The following is a 6,000-nucleotide window of genomic DNA, read 5'->3' as shown; positions in this document are numbered from 1 at the left end:
GAATATAAACGAATCACCAAGATCAGATGCAGCTGGACGAGTTTGTAGCGTTTGAATGAGCCACGAAAATATCCTTAAAACTGACACTAACACATTGGTGAACACAACAGATCCCACTTTTAAGACAATAAAGCAGTAATTGGTCGGTCGTCATTTTGCATTTTTATTCTTGGTTTATACTAAAAATTTGTATTTAAAAATAAAAGTAGATCGGTCTCACAAGCAGGAACTATCTCCTCCTAAATTATATTCCTCCGCTATGTTCTCTTCTAGCAATAAATATGCTATTTGGTGAAATTATGTACTAAAACGTTGGACCCAGTCAGTTGAAAATCACCGCAGCAGGATCTGTTGTTGAATCTGTTCTGTTAAAATTCTACTTTTTATTCTATTTATTTTTATCTAGTATAGTAGTTGTAGTGTAGTGTAGTATAGTAGTTGTATAGTATATAGTAGTTGTATAGTTTATAGTAGTTGTAGTGTAGTTTTTGTGTATATATATATATTTTGTAATTCCGTGTTCTGACTTTTTACCTACCTCATTGTGTGTGTTTTTCTTCATTTATGTGAATTGCTGCTGCAACACTGTAATTTCCCTTCGGGGATAAATAAAGTACTCTATCTATCTATCTATCTATCTATCTATCTATCTATCTATCTATCTATCTATCTATCTATCTACCTATCGTCACCAACGTATTACATGTCAGTTTACAGTCTAAATCTGAACACTACAAACTCGTCCAGCAGCATCTGATCTTGGTGTTTAGTTTACATTCTGGTTTTCATGGCGGTCAAGAGCCAAATAACCCCCATGTTAAAACGAAGTGGAATATTGCTTTAATATTGCACACTTAACTACATTGCCATGCCACAAGAGAGTGCCTGTCAATAAGATTAAGTTGAAAGTATGATGCTAATGTGGATGGATGTGTGGAGGGCTCAGTGTGTGTGTGTGTGTGTGTGTGTGTGTGTGTGTTTGTCATACCATTAGGGTCCATTTGTGTTTGCCCAGTAGTAAGAGCACATCGACATTTCAGGTCAACTTGACCCCAGACTAACTTGGCACCACACAGCCCATTAAAGACATAAAGCAAGGAAATTAAACTGTACATGGAAATTATGAATAATTAAAGGAAAAAAGAGATTCCCACTTGCGAAAAGTCGATTGATATACAGTAGTTTGGTTGACTTGAAACTATTGTGTAAACTAGTAGAAAACATTTTGAAGATTTCTTTTTGCCATGTTGTCACAGTTGAGACGGACATTGGGAGAAAGAGATGACATGCAACATTTTGTATCGACATAATGTATATTTTCAAATGGACAGAGGTTACATTTGAATCTCTGGGGGCACCGCCACACTCTCATGAGTACATCATTTAATTTTCCTGCTGTTTTACAATAAAAGACAGAGGCAAAATATGTCATTTTGCAAATTCCTGTCTTTTGTTGAATTCTGGAAAATGTCATAGTTGAGCTCCTACAGTAAAATCGGAGCAGTGTGTTGCAGCAGAAGACGCTGTAAAGAATAAAAACCCACACTGCATGCCTTTGAGTTATCATTGATTATCTCTAAACACACTACACTCTGACTGAACATGAGGACATCTGGACACAAAGTGGCTTTCAACCATTTAGTTACCGCATCCGTTATTGCGATATCCTCTTATCGCATACTGCACCTTTTAACACATTTCTCACCAGTGATGAGATAAGTCATTTCAATAGTTAAGCAATAAGTATATAAGGAGATAAGTAATTCCAGTAGTTATCTTTTAAATCACTTCTTAAAACATGATTATGATAGACTTACTTGTTTTTTAATCTTATGTTGTTTCCAATGTTATCTCCTCATACAGTACATTTAATTGTTCTTGGTTTCATGTCCTCCTGTAAACCACTTTGTAAACTCTGCTTGTGGATAAATGCTATTATTCCCATGCCCTCTTTTCAGCTCTCATTTCTTGATAAATGATGATCAAATATTGCATACATTGTCTACTTAGTACTTATTTCTGATGACTTTATATTCAGCAAACAAAAGAGAAGCGGGCTTGTGGCCAGACTGTCGCTCATGTGAATAGCCCAGACTGGCTGAAGGAGTCTGGGTGGGGTAAGTGAACGAGTAACGCTCTCCGTTCCCTAAACAGTGGTATGGAAATGCCCTTGAGCAAGGCACCAAACCCCCAAAAACGCCCCAATGCAGTGTGTGTGTGTGTGTGTGTGTGTGTGTGTGAATGCATCCCTCCCTCCCAATGCAAAAGCTCCTCCAGGCGGTTGCTGCTTGAAGTAAAGACTGTGTACTCTGTCGTCTCGCCATGTTACATAAAGACGAGAAGAAAGAGTGTCCGGTTCATCAATAGAGTGTAATATCCTAAACAGTGTAGAATTAAATTTCATCCCACACCCTTGTGCCTGGCAACTGTTCAGAATAGGGAGGATGGTGATGGATTTAGCTGTTCATGACCAGCAGGAATAGGAATGTCATGATGATGCATGGTGTCAAGTGGGAAGATGTCGATTTGTTTTGTTTTGTTTGTACTTTTCCGTTCACATCGATTGAGCTGATGATCCACAGGCACATTTTTAGGGCAAATTTGGGGCAAAATTTTCTGGCAATGGACAATGAGTATGAGCAACTGGTCAAAAGAGGGCAATGGGCAATAGTAGGCTAACTGACAAATTTGACAGAGGGGTGAAAATGGATGAAATAACTTATTGCTGACATCATTTGCCTCCTCTTTTCTTCGGAAAATGTAATAATTGTATCATTTTATCAAGGTTTTCCACTGGAATTTCAAAACGTGTGTCATAGTGTAACCGGTAGTGTTACTAGTGTGGGTGGTCTTGGCAGACACACCCACTTCCTCAGAGTTCCACACACCCATTTCCTCAGAGTTCCACATACCCACGCACTACCAGAATGCTCTCCCCTTTTGCCCTGGGTTGTTGTGCTCTGATGCCTCATTGAGAGGTTTGTTTTACTGTATAGCCTTTGTTTCCCGGAACTGTTTCACTGCTAATTTTAGTGATTGTTACATTGATGTTTCAGAGGTTCCAGTACTGCTGCATTTGGCCTTCCACCATAGACCCGCCACAATAAGTTGGGAGATCCATGGTTGATAGGAGACACAGCAAATGTGTTTGTGTCCACTGAGGTAACCTCCACATTAGTTCATCCCACTTAGTGTGTGTGGATGTGCTCTCAACAGAGCAACTAACAAGCATTTTGTATTTTATAGGACGTCTGCCACTGCTGCTTTGCCTTGTTGGTTGTTTTTTTTTTTTTATCAATTGTCTTAAATATTCATGCCTGTAAAGCGTGGTGATCACAACGGTTTCAGAGTGATCCCACAGCTCTGATCTCCCAAGTGTTTGTTTTTTTCTAGTGAGTGGTTGCGGCCGTACTCGCTCTGGGGTGGTGTTCAGTATAGCGGCTCCCTCCTTATTGCGTGCTTTCCTGTGTGTTAATTGATCACCACTCTTCTTTTGCAGTGTATGTGTGGTGTTTCCAACACGAGTGGTGTTAGCCAGAGTGTCATTGTACACAATTGTTTTAAGAGAACTAGTATATTAACTTGTGTGCTGCTACTTTTAATTATGGTTGATGGATGAAAATAAATTCTATGTTTTATTGTGAAATGCACGTCTCTGTCTCAATTCTGCAGAATTAACCTGTATGTAGAAACCCTCTTTGGTGGTTACAAGTTCAACCAGCTAGTTCTTTGGGTGAAGTCCCAAGGTGGCGTAGTCTATCTGGTCTATAGCTAAGATCTAGTTCAGCCGGTCACAATCGCTAGCTAGGTAGCTAGCTAAGATGCTAGATTAAATGTTATATAAAAAGAATCACAGCTATTATTCCCTAGCTATGTTTAGCGGCAGTTGGATAATTTTGATAATATTGTGGTCTGAGGACGGGTCACCTGACCAATTTTCTTGTCTCTGGTTGATGTTGAAGCTTTGCCAGCAAAGCTTGCTCTCTAAGAAAGCTTGGCTAGATTTCAAATTGATACACTGTGTGACCACAGAGTATGAAAACAGAGGGAACCTCTGGCTTAAACCTGAAGCCCCACCCTGGGAATTGCACCCAGAGAATTAGTTTTACCAGACAAGGGCCAAGCCTGTTAGGAAGGTGAATTGTCAACAAGCACACAGCAAACCACATGAGTTAAGTGCACAGTACAGAGCAGCAGTAGGCTACACACTCAAGCATGCAGTGAGAGAAGGAGGCTATAAGGCACAATAGGCCCCCAGCTTGAACCCCTGGAGGTAGGGCCCCGTCTACCACAAGGGAGACAAACGAAAAGAACGCAAAATGAGTGATTTTATCTTGTTTCCAGACCTATCAAGCTTACTTCATGATATTTTCAGTCAAATTATCTCACTGCACTGGCAGAAAATCTTGCTGGTTTCAGTCATTTTCACTTGATTCATGCCCATATGACTTCTTTCAAGAAATCATCATAAAGGAGCAGAACTTTTGCACACCTGTAGATCAACAGGTGCGTAGGAGAAGCCCATGGGCTGACTGTAGTAGAACAAAGGACTCCCTTGGGTGACAAGGTCTGTAAATTACTTTACAGACCTTGTCACCCAAGGGTTTGAATGATGAGCTACTTCTTAATGTGATGTTATGAGATGTTTTCTGTGATGTTGCTGACATACCGTCTATTTTAGACTCAGTTATGGCTTTTGTTTTTGCTGTATTTCGTCTTCATTTGTTTCTTCCTATATGTATTTTTTTCTAATCCCGTCTCTTCTCTTTTTCTTGTCTAGGGACAGATTCTAGGAGACAGTTTTTTCAACTCCAACCAGATATTGAAAATATTGTTAATATTTATCTTGGTATGGTAGCTTTTCTTTATTATGAATATGTGCATTTTAAACTACGTATAATGTGCATTTTGTATATTTCTGTCTATTTATATTGTCGGCCTATGGTGCCATGATGTGATTATGTATGATGCTTGATTCAATGAGTGATGTCAGTCTGTAGTGTGACCTGATTGGTCCACGTGGGTCAACCAACCTTTTTAAGATGGTCTCTCCTTTTGTCTTGTAAAATAACCTGATGAAGGTCTGTGTACCGAAACGTTGTTCCCAATAAATCTTTTCTAATTGCAAGTGAAATAGACAGTGTGCAGGAGTCCTTTGTTCTAAGAAATCATCATAAAACAATGAAAAAAATCTGGAAACAAGAAACTTTCTCTAAGACAACTTCACTTTTACCAAGTAAATGACCAAGTTACATTCTCCTGAAAAAAGTCAAACATATATAAAATATGCTTGATAAGTCTGGATACGAGATAAAATAAATTAACGTATAAGTAAGTGTAATTCTTGTTACCTTAACAGATCACAAGGGTCAAAACAAAGAAAGTCTTCATTTTAAGTGGAGAGAGCCACATTCACCTTTGTATTTGTTACATTTTATTTTGATATTCATGTGCTGTATCTTATAACAGGTAACAGATATACGATGCTTTAAACACTACATTTTTACTCAGTCTTTATTGCTTGATTGTGGGTGGGATTTGTCTTAAAAGGGGGCCTCTGCAGAAAATTTTGCCCAGGGCCTCCAGCAGTTTAGATCCAGCCCTGGACCCATGTCTTAAAGTTCACCCAGCTACACATTGTTTTCAGAGTCCTAAAAACAAATTAGCGATAGGAGGCTATTTTCTCTCCTACAAGATCTCAGACACCACTCATCGGATTTGACAAAACCTGTTGTCAGTTCCATAATTACACATTGCACTATGGCCCAAGGGGGAGCTACAATTAGGTCAAACATTTCCCACAAAGTAAATTCAAATGACATGACATTTGGTGCACATATCCAACTCTCCTGGAGGCAAATTTACCTCCAGGATCATTAGCATCTGCCATATTGGCTTTCCCACATCATTTACACAATCCACCAATACGCCAAAAAGAAAAGATGATGAGAAGGGAAGAGATGGGGCGATAGGAAAAGACGGACCTGCACAGTGCATTTG

Source organism: Centroberyx affinis, unplaced genomic scaffold, assembly GCF_046629955.1.
Source record: "Centroberyx affinis isolate AG114_WGS23_722 - 3 ecotype Tasmania unplaced genomic scaffold, CSIRO-AGI_Caff_v1 ptg000362l_1, whole genome shotgun sequence".
NCBI lineage: Eukaryota > Metazoa > Chordata > Actinopteri > Beryciformes > Berycidae > Centroberyx > Centroberyx affinis.
This window is presented reverse-complemented; position numbering follows the sequence as displayed.